Source organism: Athene noctua, chromosome 3, assembly GCF_965140245.1.
Source record: "Athene noctua chromosome 3, bAthNoc1.hap1.1, whole genome shotgun sequence".
Taxonomy (NCBI): domain Eukaryota; kingdom Metazoa; phylum Chordata; class Aves; order Strigiformes; family Strigidae; genus Athene; species Athene noctua.
The window spans coordinates 73,668,777-73,685,894 of record NC_134039.1 but is presented as its reverse complement, the minus strand read 5'-3'; the positions used below and the strand labels follow the sequence as shown (position 1 = coordinate 73,685,894).

At 45.3% G+C, this 17,118-nt stretch overlaps 1 long non-coding RNA gene across 1 annotated transcript in view; it reads right to left on the bottom strand.

Moving 5' to 3' along the window:
• LOC141959385 (uncharacterized) overlaps nt 1-17,118 on the bottom strand; it is a 78,355-nt gene that overhangs the window by 22,563 nt on the left and 38,674 nt on the right. Inside the window, exon 4 of the long non-coding RNA XR_012633437.1 lies at nt 5,901-6,004. This is a non-coding gene — a long non-coding RNA (uncharacterized LOC141959385). The remainder of the gene's footprint in view (nt 1-5,900; nt 6,005-17,118) is intronic.

Here is a 17,118-nt window from a genome sequence, read left to right as displayed (position 1 = left end):
TGCCAGGAGAGTCCTGATGGCACTCAGTTGCCAGAAATGTCCCGACAGAACACGACTGCCGGGATGTCCCGAGGGAACACAGTTGCCTGGAGAGTCCCAATGGCACTCGGTTACCAGGAGAGTCTGAGGGCACACGGTTACCAGGAGAGTCCTGACGGCACACAGTTACCAGGAGATTCCCATTGGCACGTGGCTACTGGGAATCTCCTGACGTCACTCAGTCATGGGGAGAGTCCTGACAGCACGTGGTTACCAGGAATGTCCTAATAGTACTTGGTTACCAGTAATTTCCTAATGGCACTCCAGTTAGTGGGAGTGTCCTAATGACACTCAGTTAATGGGACTGTCTTAACAATACTTGGTTAACAGGAATGCCTTAGCAGCAATTGGTTAACAGGTGTGTCTTAATGGCACTTGGTTAACAGGAGTGTCCTAATGGCACTCGGTTAATGGGAGTTTCTTAAGGGAACTTGGTTAACAGGAATGTCATAACAGCACTCGGTTAATGGGAGTGCCTTAACAGCAACTTTGAGGCTGTACTTGGAGATCAAGTTAACAGAACCAGTGCACACATAACCTCCTGTGCCTCCCAGAAACAGGGTAAAATCCAAAGAGGCGAAACTGTCAGTGTATTAACTCTCATTGGACAGCTATCAAGTTTGAGAACTTCTACCTTTTTTTTTTAATTTCTGAAGTCTGAAGAGAATAAGCTTCCTTTCTAAATGTGGATGAGAACTTTGCATAACTTTTTAAAAGCATTTTCCAGAGCTATGCAGTCCAGTGCTCCCCAGGGACAGATTTCTGCATTTCCCTCATGGCACAGACACTAATCCTCTGTTTACCCTCTCAAGGAACAAGGGGGTGATGATGACATTGTCTTCCCTCTTGGCATATGACTTCAGTCTCTCAGTGATGGTATATGTGGCTTCTCTCTGTTCATTCTAATCACATTATGAAGAATATTTAGCAGCCTTCTACTTCTTCCAGTTTGTGGATCCCTAAAAATTTTCCAGATCCCTTTCTAGATTTCATATACACACATGACCCTACAGAATATAAGAACAAGTGATCTTTCATATATATATATATATATATCTCCTAATAGCCATCTGTGCATCCTCAGACTGAAAATCATTGTTCTAGAGACATGCCTTTTGGGATTCAATGCATTCCTATACCCCCTTTCCCAAATGTTGCTAATTCCCAGTTTTATTCCCTATCCTTCCCTTATCTCAGTTTTTTCCTACTCAGATGTTATCTAATCCATTGAATCCCTTACCCAGAAAACATGATGCTTAAAGATGGTTTGGGGAAAAAGGATGGTCTATATTGATCATACAGCATAACATGAAATAACTGGTAAGAGGATTCTCCATCACTTGAAAAGGCTGGAGAATGTTTTTATGATGGTTAGCTAAGAAGAAACAAATAATCTGTCAATCATATCTGAAAAATCTAAATCTGGCAGAGCAGAATAATTTGTTCATGGGGCCCTATACCTCAAGAAACATGGTGGCTCAGCAGGATGAAGACCACCTCCAAGAAACAGACAGGACACCAAAGCTACAGAAAAAGCTCAGGAGTTGAGCCCACCCACAGGGCAATATGAATTATAGAGACAGAGCAGAAAAGAGGAATCAGGACGAGGAGAGCCAAATGGGAGACCTGAAGAATAGAGTCTCCTATTGCCATGCTAGAGAATCCTTCCTAAATCCCATAGCCTTTCAGGCCCACTCGCAGCTCCATCATAAACTGGGCAGGAGGCCTGTCACCAAGGCTCTGAGAGCATGAAATGGAGTGACAGAAGAGCAGAAGTAGCAGGCATCAAAAAGAATGGAATACTTTGGTATCTTAAGTCAAACCACTACACCAGAAGATAGTTAACTGGTCCGCATTCCTCCAGAGGTTAGAGGCTACTGAAATAATGAGTCTGAGATGATACTCAACATTAGTACTGATGATCTATGGTCATGCAATAGGAGACTTGTGTGTGAGCATCTTTAAAGGTGACAGAACATGGAAAATTTATGGTCCCTAAAGGAACAGGACACCAGATTCAGGCCATCCTAGATAGCATTTGCTCTGATCATACTAAAATCTGATTACATTACGGATTACCAGGCTGAAGTCTGGGAGTGGCTAAAGGCCCTAATCCCAGAGGAAGAAAGCAGGGACTCTAGAAGCCATTAATACATTAATGCTCTGAGGGTGCAGCAAGACCACCAGACTGTGGCAAGCATACCAGTAGCAATGAGCCCTTCCTCCCTGGTGTGGCTGTGCAGCCTCCCACAATCCCAGACTGATGTCCCCAGGCCCCTACCATTCCCTGGTAACTCCAAGGGAGTGTCTGGAGAACAGCAACTGTTGGCAGAGCCATCCTACTCAGTACAACCTGAGGAAGGAAAAGGTCGGGGATGTGGCAAAGCCCAGAAAAGTGAACTGGAAAAAGTCCAAAGTCAACACTGGAGTTTGGACAGGGTTTCTAGCAGAGAAGCTCCCAAAATAAGGAGAGTATCACCACACACATACGTACCATGCATTTTATACTAACGCACCTGATAGTCTTCTCAGAGGCCTTAGACAACAGGCCTCCAAAATGAGTTATAAAATAAATAATAATAATTTTTTAAAAATTAAATACAAAAATAATAAAATATATTTCTTCCTGTTTTGCTGCTTCCTCTACCTTTACAAGCACCCATGAAAAACTCACAAATACAACACATTTTACTGCTTTTCAGTGGCATGAGTTTTTTCGTTTTTATAAGAATTATGGAGGGATGAAGTGGCTGGGCTAAACTTACGCAGACTGGAAAATGCAGGGGAAAATCTCAAAACCCGAGATCCATGCCTGAGAGGCCTGGAGTCAGAGCAGCACAGGAACACTCATATTGGAGGTGCCTTCGGAGGCTTCTAGTCCAATCTCCTGCTCCTTGGAATCAGGGCTCTATCCAGTCTGGTCTTATAAACATCAGTGGTGAAGAGTACATGGTGTTTCTGGGCAACCTGCTGCAATGCTTAATCAGCCTCATAAATGTGTCAATAATTAAGTAAGTATCAACCGGGAGATGCTGATACGTGACATCAGAGCAGCTGCTATATGTGTGTCTCCACTCTCAAGGGAACCATTCCAATCTTCTTACATTTTTAACTCTAAGGCATGTGCACAGAGGTCAAATTTTAATATATTTATAGTGCTAATTTGTCATTGGTACCGAATTATATTCTTGATGTAGTTGTAAGGGACATATTTCACCTAAACTTGCCCATCCTACCTGTAAGAGCTAAAACCAGAAAGCTTTATTACTGTGTTGAGAAGTAATAAATGTATATAGACCAAAAGAGGAATTATTGGTCTGTAGCCTGCACACTCGTAGGTGTGAATTTCTCCAGAATTCGCCAGCCAGGAAGTCAGGGTGAATTGACATGTGGCTGCCAGACCCATGACTGCAGCCTAGGCAATAAATTAAACAACTCTGCCAGCATACAGTACCTCAGTTTCATGTTGTGTAAAAATACCAGGGTTTGTGAAAACTATTCTGTTTTGCACAGGTAGGCTGGAAGATTTGCAACAGGTTATCAATAAAAACTGAAACACATTGTTATGCAAAGATGCTGTTTTGAAGTCCAGAAGGATGTGAAAGAAGCCAAACACAAGTTCCTTGTGCTTTGATGCAACTCGGTGGATGTAGGAACACACACACTGGTTTGGTGGTGTAGAAGATCAGTGTAACTGTCAGTGGCATCTGTTTCCAGAACATGAATTCTGTTCATCTAGGACCTCTTCTCTGCTGGTGGAGAAAATCTTTCCAGATGCAGGGAAAGTACTCAAAATCTCAAAACAATTGTTAGACCGTCACAATCCCTGTTTTTTCCTAGACTTAAGCAATCTCTTGAAGGTAATAAGTCCTCTTTCCTGTTTCTCTGATTTTCTTGTCTCACTATCTCCCTTCTACTTTCTTAGCAAGAATATTGTCAATTATCCTTTTTTTTTTTTTTTTTTTGAGAGAGAGAGAGAGTTTCTGATAACTGGTGGTATTCTGAAAGCCCAAATAACTTATTCTGGACCTCTCAGTAAAAAAAAAAGGATATATTATGTTTGTTTTGTTGCATTTGTTGTTTCTGTTGTTGGGGTTTTTTTAATTTTTAAGGTGACTTCTGAGTACTCGCAGTCATGATGAAAAGCAGGAAAATATGCACATCATGTATTCTAAAGTTTTCTAAGTCAGAAGGCAAACAAAAAGAACTCAAAGCTCAACTGTACTTAAACCTCATTATTTTTTAGCCAATCTCATGCTACTTTGTAGTCTGATTCACTATATTTTAATGCCAAGTACTGCAGTAATCAGCTAAAAAGAGCCCTCTTCCCGGGCTGTGGAAAAGAACATGCCAGCCAGATGTCGTCCCAGGCCAGAAAATGAAGTAGCACGCAGCAGTGAAAACAAGCTCCCGGTCCAAGCTGCCTGATGGCAGGAAACAACAACCTGAAGCAGAAATTTTCCCAGTTCTCACTCCTGTTCCCTTCTTCTTCAGCATCTTTCTACATTAGGATTTTGCAGATGAGGTTTTTAACCCACAGTCCAGCACTCAACTTGTTGTCTTTGTCTTCTCTTCCCCAGATGCCAGATGGTTAGTATCAGCAAGAGGCTTTTTAAGCAGAGGAATTTATTGAATACAACAGGAAGCAAAGGGAAACTTTACAGACTGAATGATCATTCCAAAAGGTCAAGGGAGAAGTATTTATGAAGACAGAGTAGTCCAGAGCCCCTGTACAGTCTAGACCAAGATTAATTGTTTGCAGACTGAGGTAGCTGGATGAGAAGCTCAGTGATACTTCCAAGCCCCCAACGCCAGTCAATGTCAAGTGAAGGCCCTGCTGCAGTTTTGTAAATATTTGGGTGTCATCACAGAAGGAAGGGACAAAGAATCAACAGGGCTTGAGGAAAAAAATATTTACTTGGTATGCTGCAGCTGTGAAAGATCAGTATGATCCTTTTCTGGGGACTGCTCAGTAATTTTAACTAGGAGAAGATAAGCAGATACATTACTCAAACAAGATGCACTTTCTGTCTCCACGTATGCCAAGCCACATGGTCTTGGTGGTCCTGGTTCTTTCTTGTGGTATGCAGCTGTTAGTCTAACCTGTGGAAAGGCCAGCTCCATCAGAACTACCAGTTGTCCCAGTATCCCTGTTACGCTCTCTTTACCAGGCACAAGCAGAGGAGTTTGTTCATTGGTCTTAGGTCTTCATCAGCTTCATCAAAGCACAAGCCCCAGCCATAATTTCGCCTGGGCTGTCCAACATGCTGAAATCCCAGACAAATCACTGAGAGTGTCATGGTTGTCTTATGTCAATCTAAGCATGTGCTACTGTCAAGAGGAGCGGTCTTACCCTCCCCTGCCTGCTCCTGTCACCTTTCCTGGGTCATTACTACTGCTTGTGTATCTGCAGTCAGCTGCACCACTGAGCTGGTTAAACTCACTCTATGGCCACATGATTATCCATGCCAAAATTACATTGGTGAGCACCAATGTGGGGACTGAAAGGAAAGCCCACATTAGATTGATTTATTTTGTTAAAGAAACATACACCATGACTGTGTGTGCAGAATAATTCCAGTGTCCCATGATGACACTGTGCATAGTCTGAACAACCCACCCAGCAGCACTTGCACAGGAGGTCAAAAGCACTCCAGGCATATCAGACTTGAAGGACACGTGCTGTGAAGTGTGACAACTAAGATTACCTAATATGCACAGACCGCACTGGACAACTCTGGCCACTTACATGGATGTGCCTAATGCTCCCTTGAGACAGCAGGAGCACTCATTTACCTATGGGAAGGGCAGTTCCACTTAGGACAACATCACTTGCATCCATACTTTTGCCTGAAACTTACCAAATTTCCTACCTTCACCCGACTCTACACTCAGGACTGTTCTGGAAACAATGCACTATTGCATCAGGTGAGTCAGATGCAGATGAGTCAGCTGTTAATGCTACCTGTAAGAGGGAAGAGAGATGACTTTGACTACAGAGGCTTTTAATCTGACAACAAAGCCTTCCAAACACTTGGAGGCTGAAGCTATTCAGATAGAGAAATATGACAAAAATGTGTAAGTAGGAGGGTCATCCATTGTTAGTACATGGTAAACTGCCTCCATTTCAAGTTTCAAATCAAGATCTTCAGTAAAGCAACATTTGGCCTCAATCAAGGCATTTCTGAGTACAGTGGTATGTGTATGGAGACTGTGTGTATCACCACACATAAAACCCAGACAGCCCTGACAGATAGGCTTTAGCAAATCTTTCTGCTGTTGTTCAAGGAAGACTTGCCCCTAGATCTTCCCTCCACCTCACTGCAGGGATTGCTAAGCCCATCACCAGGCTCACAGAGGGGACTTTTCCACTTAAATATAAAAGTCAGGTGTTTATCAGAAACTGGCAATTAGGTTGAGTATACATGCAGGACCTGGCCCAGGGGTCATCCAGTGACTCCTCTGAGAACATTAACATCAGCAGAGAAGCTAGGAAGGAGGGGAAGAGTCACAGATGGAGTTAGGGTGGAGGAGAGGAGTCACAGCTCAGGAAAAGCAACTTAAACTGAAGGAAGGGGACTAATTGGAGTTAATTTACCAGCACACTCCAAACAGTTCACAAAGCGGTCTGGCTTTCAGCTGACATATGTTATGTGAATGTAGGATAATTAACATTATATGACTGAAAAAAAAGTATTTCCAAGTTCAGTTAGATTTCTACAAAAATAAACTCAGTTTTAGCTGAATCTTCCCGAGCAAAGAAAGAATTGCAGATTCAAGGTTGAAGTTGTTTGCCATGGAAAGTTATTTACATATAGATGATAGTGAAATTACTTAAATGCTAATGAGTCAGGAGAAGCAAACAAACTTTGGCCAAGTGTGAAGAACATACACTGCACTGAGCACCATCTCTCCCTCAATGCCTTCCCTCAGTTTCCATTCATCAATGCTTCACTGAACTCCAGGTTCACAAGAAACATGGGAGTGAATCCCAGTGAAAACAATATTTTCCCCTTGTTTTCCTGTGTTGTATATGAGCAGGAGCAGTGAAAACAATGAAAAGTCAAGCTGCAACCTTTTGCTCTACACAATTTCCTGAAATTTTTCCCAAGCAAGATAAACCAGGCTACAACAAAACACAGGTCACAGTTAAAATAGCATCTGTTGGTTGTGCTGCAGAATTCAGACAGTCACATTTTCACCCCATCTGCTTCTTTAGGATAAATTACTTTGTTACCCCGGTGAATAATAAGGTGTAAAAGGGAAATTTAAAAGTAATATCCTCCTAGCTTTTACTAGTCTCACCAGGGAAAAAACAAGAAGTACTGTTTTAAACTAAGGAAGGACAAAAAGCACTAAAAACTGCACAGGAAACAGCCCAGAACTGCACAGGATTTGGACAAAAGGCTTTCAGGGCTGCAGGCAGAGGTCTGGCTGGGGAGCAGCAGAACCAGCCACCCTTTGTCACTGCCCTGGAGCAACACCCGACCTTCACCCATGGCAGCGCCTGTGTCAGCCGGACCCGCCAGACAGACCGACCCACTCAGATTAACCAGTTTAAACTGGGTATTTGAAATAAGCTGCAGGAACTTTCCTGGAGGGATTAGTGAGTCCTCACAGCGCCTGCCCTGACAGATCTGAGGGCATCCCTGGCATCACAGCCGCGAGGAATAGCTGAGAAGGGGTCACGTCTCCATGGGGCAGATGAGGCGGCACTCTGTGGGGAGCAGTGCCAGACAGAGGGTTCCATTCCCACCCCAGCTGCCACTGCCCTGCCAGAGGCCACCGCTCTCTGACCCGTCTGCTGCCACTTGCTCTTCCCTGGCTGGCCACCAAATGGACAAAACCAGGAGCTGTGTCATGGGATGGGAGGAAGCAGCACACTCTGTCGAGGCAGCAAGGACGACCCACCAACAGAGGCCCAGATGGAGACACAACATCCCAGAGCTGATGTCTGCCCACTCCCCAAGAAAAGCCTGTTTTCACTTTAAACCAGTTTAAAAGTCTGGACTGGACTGGGATTTATATGTATTTTATGTGGCCTTCACCACCCACTGTGCCTTATAGGAGATGACAGTTCCTGCAACGAGTGGTTTACAGCCTCAGAGCGACTGCAAATGCCCAAAGACCCGGGCAAAGCCTGCTTGCTTCTTTCTTTCTGTGACTCTTTCCATGGCTGGCCAGATCACTTGGTGATTTCTACATCCCTTCCCTGCCTTGGGGCAAAGTCAGCTTCTCCATACAGGCTGAACAGGCTTCACATGCTTTCTCTGGAGTCTGAAGCAGCTTTATGAATCTCAGAGCTGTGCAAAGGTACAGCAAACGTCCTGCTGGCTGCTGCCACCCTCCAGGACAAGGGGTGACAATCTGTGAAGCCGACAAAGTGGGAGGTGGTGGCAGCAACATCCAGAAGGAACTCTGGAGGAAGAGAGAACCTACTGGCCACCAAATCTTGCAATATCTCTGCTGAGGACACTTTGTTTTCTCAGGTTTTCTGCTTGTGTCCTACTGTCACTGGTCTGTACAATTCCACAAATTAAAAGTTGGTCATTTTTCTCAGGTGAATCTAAGGGAGTTAGGAACACAGCTCCCAAGAACATCATTTCCCCAGCCCAGGACTGTACCTGCAGACTGATGACCACTCTGCGTACATATAGAGGCACACTGCAGCCTGCTGACACATTGCTCCTCTGTAGCTGCCTTAGGACAGGAGTATATTAGCACACACCAGAAAAAAACAGCATTTAAGAAAACGCATGTAATAGAGGAATGTGGCACACAAAATAATATTTAGGGTCATCCAAGGAAGACAGGATGAAGGGCAGGTAGAGCATGTACACCATATTCCTTATTACCCTCTTGTGATGTTCAGCAGTTTACCAAGGTACCAAACCAATGCTGGATTCAGACTATGTTTCACCAAGAACTGACATGTTACAAACCACAAGGTAAAAAATCAAACACAACAGTCTCACCTTCCTGATAACAGCGAGAGTGGTTTCTTTATATCTAATCCACCGGTAAGAAAGGAGATACATGATCTGGGACAGCAGAGCTGGAAACTGTTTCATAGGAAGTAATACAATCCAAAGTCCTATATATTTTTAACCTGTTTAGCCATGCCCCCTCATAAAGCAGGCATTTCAGCACACAGCACTTCTCTTAATTGCGTGCCTTCTTAAAAGCAAATGAGGAAAGCCACACTAAAGTCTCTCAATACTCCAGATAAGATTTGCAGCTGGTGTAAATAAGTGAAATGTCACTAAGGCCTGAGGAATAGCTCTTCCTCCTCTCCTGCTGCCACAGGAGAACTTGACCCTACATTTCCATACTCCTACGAGGAGAGGAGTGCATCGTGGAGTGCGTTGCTGCAATCCCTCCTCCCTCGCGCTTCAGCCTGCCCATGATGTGCTGCAGCTTGAGCCCTGGCCCTCATTCCCCTGGGACACTGGCATGTCAAGCGTGCTGGAGGGAAAAAGAGCTGCAGAGTGCCTCGCCTGGGAGGGAAGGGAGACCTCAGTTCCTGTCATTTCCCCAGTGGTTACAAGATTTTTCAGGAAAAGTCTTTACAGGATGGGTTGGGCTGTTTTATCAGAGACAGATTTTGGCAGACCAGTTTTCAGTGAGCTCCTTTTCTCCCTGCAGCCCTCGGCCAGAGTCTGCAGACTTGACCTCCCCAAATCCAGCACAGCCTTGCCCAACTGATGGGCAGATTTAGTCCCACTGCGGGAGGCAGGAGGGACTGCTGACCAACCCTGCAGGAGGACAGGCTTTTGCTTTCATTTAAGAAATAACACTTATACCTTGTCCGGTGACAGGCAGTCCTGATGGTGCAAACTTGAATCTCCAGACCACTTGCTTGTCAAGGACAAGCTTATTCCTTCATAAGCAATGAGAACATGAAGGCACTTGAAACTTTCCAACCAGACCTTTGCTTTCCCAATCTCTCTCTTTTCAGTCTCACATTTTAAGCAGAACAACAGCCTACAACGTAAGCAGGAAACAACAGCTCCTTCCTGCTGCACAGCTCGGGCCACCCATGCAGGGTGTTTGCCTGCTCTGGGGCTGGGTTTGGGTATCAGCCAGCGCTGACGCGCATCCCCCTCTGAATCATAGAATCATAGAATGGTTTGGGTTGGAAGGGACCTTTAAAGGTCATCTAGTCCAACCTACTGTCACTCCACTCTCCTGTTGCTATTAAAGTTAAGTAAAAGACTGGGAGACATTATCCCAGCTGAATCCCAGTAAATGGCAGCAGAGCAGCAGCTCTTTAGCAGCTGAGGTATATAGTAATTTTTTGTTCAATCTTTTCTAAATCCTCTACATTTCACGTACATGTTCAGATTTTCTGGACATTTTATGTGGCATGTAACAATCTGAATTCATCCTATCTGATTGATGGTGCCCTCCACACGTTTGGGAAACAAACCTGAAGATGGCATTCAAAAAAAATTTAGTAATTAGGTTCAATATATGCATTGTGCTGATGAACAAAGATAATTTCTTGATGTGCAGACAGGAATGAGATGGATGAGAAGTTTTCAACTGGGTTAGGTTTCATGTGAACTCTGGCACCCAAGCAAATGTGCAGAAGTATAGGGTCTATTCCATAGGAAGAATAGCCAGGAGCAGATTGAAAGTTTACAGGTAAGAATTAGAGACTGAGGTAACAAAGGGCACTTTGAGGCTGGTGTTTAATATAGGCCACCACATCAAGGGGAGCCTATTGACAAAGCCTTCTTACTCCAGCTGCAGGAGGCATTGTGCTCGCAGGCTCTCATCCTGCTGGGGGACTTCAACCACCCCAACATCTGCTGGAAAAGTAGCACATCGAGCTGTAGGCAATCCAGGAGACTCCTGGAGTGCACTGAGGATGACTTCTTAAGCCAGGTAATAGAGAGCCCTACCAGAGGGGATGTGACACTGGACCTGCTGGTCACCAACACAAGTCAGCTCATCCATGATGTCAAGATTGGAGGCAGCCTGGGCAGGAGTGATCATGCACTGGTGGAGTTTGCAGTCCTGAGGGATATGGGTCAGATGAAAAGTAAAGTCAGGACCCTGAATTTTAGGAAAACAAACTTCCACTGTTCAAGGAGTTAGTCAATAGCACCCCCTGGGTAACCACCCTCAGGGACAAGGAAGCAGAACAAAGCTGGGAGATTTTTAAGGATGTTTTCCATAGAGTGCAAGAGCTCTTGATCCTCAGGTGTAAGAAATCAAGAAAAGAAGGCAAGAGACTGGCATGGCTGAGTTGAGACCTGCTGGTCAAACTACAGGGCAAGAAGGAAATGCACAGGTAGTGGAAGCAGGGACAGGTATCCTGGGAACAGTATAGGGACACTGCCCAGTTGTGTAGGGATGGGTCAGGATGGCCAAGGCACAGCTGGAGCTGAACTTGGCAAGGAATGCAAAGAACAATAAGAAGGGTTTGTACAGGTATGTCAGCCAGAAAAGGAAGGTCAAAGAAAGAGTACCCCCCTTGCAATGAATAAGACTGGCTAAGTGGTAACAATGGACAAGGAAAAGGCTTAGGTAGTCAACAACTTTTTTTTGTCTCAGTCTTCACTGGCAACCTTGCTTCCCGCACCTTGTGAGTAGACAGACTGCAATAAGGGGACCAGGGGGGCAAAGTCCCTCCCACTGTAAAAGAAGATCAGGTTCATGACAACCTGAGGAACCTGAACATACCTAAGTCTATGGGACCTGATGAGAAACATCCCAGAGTCCTGAGGGAATGAGCTTAGGTAGCTGCCAAGCCACTCTCCATGATATTTGAAAAGTCATGGCAGTCAGGTGAAGTCCCCGGTGACTGGAAGAAGGGAGGTATTGCACCCATTTTTAAAAAGGGTAGAAAGGAGGACCCTGGGAACTACCAACCTGTCAGCCTCACCTCTGTGCCTGGGAAGATCATGGAACAGATCCTCCTAGATCCTGTGCTAAGGCACATGGAGGACAGGAAGGTGATTTGGGACAGCCAGCATGGCTTCACCGAGGGCAAGTCGTGCCTGACTAACCTAGTGTCCTTCTGTGATGGAGTGACTACATCAGTGCACAAGGGAAGAGCTATGGATGTCATCTATCTGGACTTCAGTAAGACCTTTAACACTGTGCCCCTCAACATCCTTCTCTATTGCAGAGATGTGGATTTGATGCATGGACTGTTCAATGGATGAGAAACTGGTTGGATGACCACATCCAGAGAGTAATAGTCAATGGCTAATGTCCAGATGGAGATCAGTGACAAGTGGTATCCCTCAGGGGTCTGTACTGGGACCAGTACTATTTAATATCTTCATCAATGACACAGACAGTGGGATCAAGAGCATCCTCTGCAAGTTTTCAGACAACAACAAGCTGAGCAGTGTGGTTGACACACCTGGGGGATGGTATGGCATCCAGAGGGATCTGGACAATCTCAAGAACTGGACCCATGTGAAGTGAACTTCATGAGATTCAACAAGGCTAAGTGCAAGGTCCTGCACATGGGTCAAGGCAACCCCCAGTATCAATACAGGCTGGGGATGAAGGGATTGAGAGCAGCCCTGCAGAGAAGGACTTGGGGGTATTGGTGGATGAAAAACTGGACAGGAACCAGCAATGTGCACTCACAGCCCAGAAAGCCAATGATATCCTGGGCTGAATCAAAAGAAGTGTGGCCAGCAGGTCGAGGGGGGTGATTTGCCCCCTCTATTCTGCCCTGGTGAGACCCCATCTGGAATACTGTGTTCAGCTTTGGAGTCCTCAGAACAGGAAAGACATGGACCTGTTGGACCAAGTCCAGAGGAGGCCATGAAGATGATCAGAGGGATGGAACACCTCTCCTATGAGGACAGGTTGAGAGAGCCTTCTGAAACAGAAGGTTCTGGGGAGAACTTATTGCAGCTTTCCAGTACTTAAAGGGGGCTTAAAAGAAAGATGGGAACAAATGTTTTAGCAGGGCTTGTAGCAATAGGACAAGGGGAAATAGTTTTAAACTAAAAGAGGGTAGATTCAGACTAGATATAAGGAAGAAATTTTTTACAATGAGGGTGGTGAAACACTGGAACAGATTGCCCAGGAAAGTGATATATCCCTGGAAACATTTGACATCAGGTTAGATGGGGGCTCTGTGCTAACAGATCTAATTGAAGATGTCCCTGCTCCCTGGGAAGGGCGGGGGGGGGGGGGGGGGGAGGGGGGGGGCCAGACTAGATGGCCTTTAAAGGTTCCTTCCAACCCAAACCATTCTATGACTGCATGATTCCAGGATTCTATGAGACAGAATCTGTTAAGGAAAGGGAAGGTGCTGTGCCAAAGTCTGACTCCATCAGAGAGCATTTGTTTGAAGTGAAATATGATAATAAGGCCAATGAATCTGTAGGGTTCCAGCTATTTTCAAACAAAATATAATTTATGGAGAGGAGAACTCAAGCTGCATAAAGGTTTAGTTCAGCATGAGGGAGGATGAAGGGATGATGTGGAGTGGGAGGACTATGGCACAGGTTTCTAACCTCTACACTAATTTTACTGTGCACATGCATCAAAGGTCCCTACTTTCTATTCCTATATAAGATACATAAAACTATGTGTCCTGGGTGAAGAGAGCGGAGTCAATCCACAACCCTTCCCCTTCCCCATGGCCTCGCTCTTAGAGTCCCATTGCTATGTTCTACTGCCTCACCAGATGCTGCTTCCCTTGACTCTTACAAAGCCCATCTGGGGGCAGTATTGGGCACTTCGATATTTTCTGGGCTTTCCCCTGCCCAAGGGTGTCCTTTTTGTGAGGATGCCAGAACTCCTTCTCCTGCTCAGCCCATAACCCACTACCTGCAGGGTCTGGCTTTCTGTCTGGGCAGCTGCAAAGAATTAGCCCAGCTGAGATTCAGTCACACAGGGGAGGAGTGCAGAAAAGACTGGGGCTTTTGCCATTCAGTCCACCCGATTTTCAAGAAACTCTGGAATTAAAGCCTTAAGTATAAGTGTTGAAATGGATTGTAGGGTCAGTGCTGCCTGTGGCAATCTCGGTTTCACTGTTGCAGATTTGCATCACATTTCAAAAGCATCCTGAGAGGCCCTAGTTGTTCTTTTTCCTTGCATCCCATCCTCGGGATGTTTTTGGTGGTTCATATTAACCAAAATAATTTCCCCAAGACCTAAAGTGTCTTTTTCCCGTTACAAAAGAATTTAGGTATTCTCTCAAAGGAATAACCTGCTTTTTTCAGATGGGTTTGCTCATTCTCAAATATACCAGTTTTTTCCAATGTCAATCCGAACAGTAGTTTGTGTGTATAATTTTCCTTCCTACTTAATTTTCTGGCTGTACTGGTACTCACAGATTAAAGTATTTGTTTAGACTAAAGCATTTTAGGATGTACGTTTCCCATTCATCCTCAAATTGTTTGTCTTTCACAATGCTTCCAGGAGTTGTAACAATTCAACATGAGCCTTAAAAACTTCTGAAGTGTCCAAATGTGCTGGAGTTCCACAAAAAAAGCCAAATTATAAATCATTCCCTGCTGAAAGGAGAGGCTTCCTAAACAATTTCTATAGCATTATTCTTAAAATCATACCTGGAAAGGACTTCAAAAAGTATCCCAGGCCACCATTTTCCCCAAGACAGTTATGCACTCCAGATGTGTTAACCTCTTAGCCTGTTCCAGCAAGGGTAACTACTTGCTGCTGACCAAGTCAGAAAGTATTTCTCTTCGGACAAAGCAGTGGATTATTTATTTCTTGCCCTGTTACTGATTATTTTTAGTATTCTCATGTTTTGTTTTCAGAGTGGACAGGAATTGGTTTGAGGTGGACTGAACTATTCCTGCATACAAAGCGGTTCAATTTCATGCCTGGCAGGAAGCAGTATTAACTGGAAAAGGAAACCTACTTGCAAGCAGAGGGAAATGCAACCTTTGCTACTTATTCCACTGTCTGCTTCAATATTGATCAATGTGGACACCTCCACCCACCTGTCAGCCTGCTAGGTTTGATGCACAAATCTGCCCAGTGGTCTGTCCCCTTGCCTACCAGCATAGCATTAACCCAGGGCGCTCTCGTCCCCCTCCTGGGGTTTTCCCAGGCCAGGGCTAATACCAATACCTGGCTCTGAGGATCATCACTGTTATAATACCACAGAATAAAAGCAAGGGAAGATGTACCAGACAGTGGACAAGATGGGGAGAAGTGCATGTCCTTGTACTGTCAAAGGGAAAGTGTGTGTAGTGTTCCTACTTCTACTCGCCATCCTCCTGGTGACCACATCCACCCTGACACAAATAATTTACAGAGAACATAAACCCCTCTCTAGTAGTCTGGAGTAAATAATGGCACAAGTACTCAGTAATCTCTCGTAGAAGTCGTGTTAATTGCTTTCACTGAAGCTCCAGGTTTCCTTATCAAACCTGCCAGGCTGAAATAACTGAAAGTCTATAAACCAGTACATAATTAGCTTCAAAAATCTCCTTGCATCTCCTGGTGTCCGTTTTGCCTGCAGCCAGGAATGGTTGAATGGGACTCAGAGGATTTCTGCTGAGAACTTGTTTGCTCTTTGTGCCTCTTTAATGCCCACTTTAAATCAATTTAACACCAAAAAAATTAAGCATATAAAAAACACATGACAGAGAGCAGGGGATTGGAGGCAGTGGGAACACCCCACCAGCCAGGCCGGGCTCTTGCCACCACAGGAACAGGGGCCGCCATGGTGAGAGGGCAGTAACCAGCCTCCCAACCCCATTCCTCAGTACGTTTTTTTGGTAACACCTTTGCATATTTATCCTTCTTTGCAGGAAGGTGCCAAGGGCCAGCACTTGGGCAAGAGCTCCTCTCTGAAGGAACCACCACTCTCTGATGTGCTGCGGTCAGGTCCTGCGAGGAACCGCCACGAGATGTTCTCCTTCCCGAGAAACATCTGCTTTCTCCCACTCCCGTCTGTGGTTTAATTAAAGCACTTTAGCAATTTCTGCTTGGCAGCTTCACACTGTAGGAGCTGAGTCAGCTCCAAGACCTTGCCTTAGGATGCAGCCATTTCAGGTGCTTGCCTGGGCATCAGGGCCCACTCCTCATTTATTTTTACCAGCTCAAACATGCTTTAACCCACAAATCCTCATTAATGAAGCTGCACATTCTTAGCAAACCCAGTTCTTTCAAGACCATGTTGGTACCTTATCTTTCCAATCATCTTGTTTTCTGATAGGGCCCCAGTACCTACCTGTAAGCATGTTCGTTTACACAAGAGATGCTGGTCCTCAGCAGGCTTTTTAGTCTTGTCTCAAAACAGCTGCTGCAAAGGTGCAGCTGAGGGACGTAGATGGGGTTTTGCCACTAGCAAACAGTTCACTGAGTATGCAGGCCACAATCCTATCCTATCAGCCTATGCAGGTCAGTCATGACAGGTTTATCAATACAGAATAAAAGCTGAAATGTAACCACTCCATTGCCTTCCAGTTACACAGAAATATGCCTAATGAATGGTTTTCATCAGTCATTGGCACTGGGCTTACAGCTTGTCCCCACCAGCAGATGGAGAGAGAACAGTAAGGCTCTACACGAGACTCTCCTCCTTTCGGGAAGGTTTCCCTTCCTTCCCAGAAGCTGATCTCTAGCAGGGGCCTTCTGCAGCAACCCAGCACTGCAGGGTAATTGCTGATGCATTTGGGTATTGCTATGACTCCTGCAATTGTCACCTTGCTTCCTCACACTTCCTTCCTTTGCTATCACGCTATGCCAAAGTACCCAGAGAGGTATTTGGGGGCAGGAGACACTGCTCCCATGTGGCAGCAGAGCATCCATGAACCCCAAGGAGATCTGAATTCCCTGGGGCAGGACACACACCAAGGCAGCTGCATGCCCAGTCCTTCTGAGGATTCACCCACACTCCACACGAACTTGTCTGAGACCATTCTCTGGCAGAGAATACCCCACACCCTCACTATTAAAGTCTCAGCCTCCAAAGCAGCATGGCTTCACCCAGGCTGCCCACTGGGAAGGGGGCCTAGCACATGCTGATTCACAAATTTTATTCCAAGGATATCATTTGGGAAAGCACTTTTGCCTCAGACCAAAACCACTGTGCTGGTATAGATGGCTTAGCTCCACTCCCCA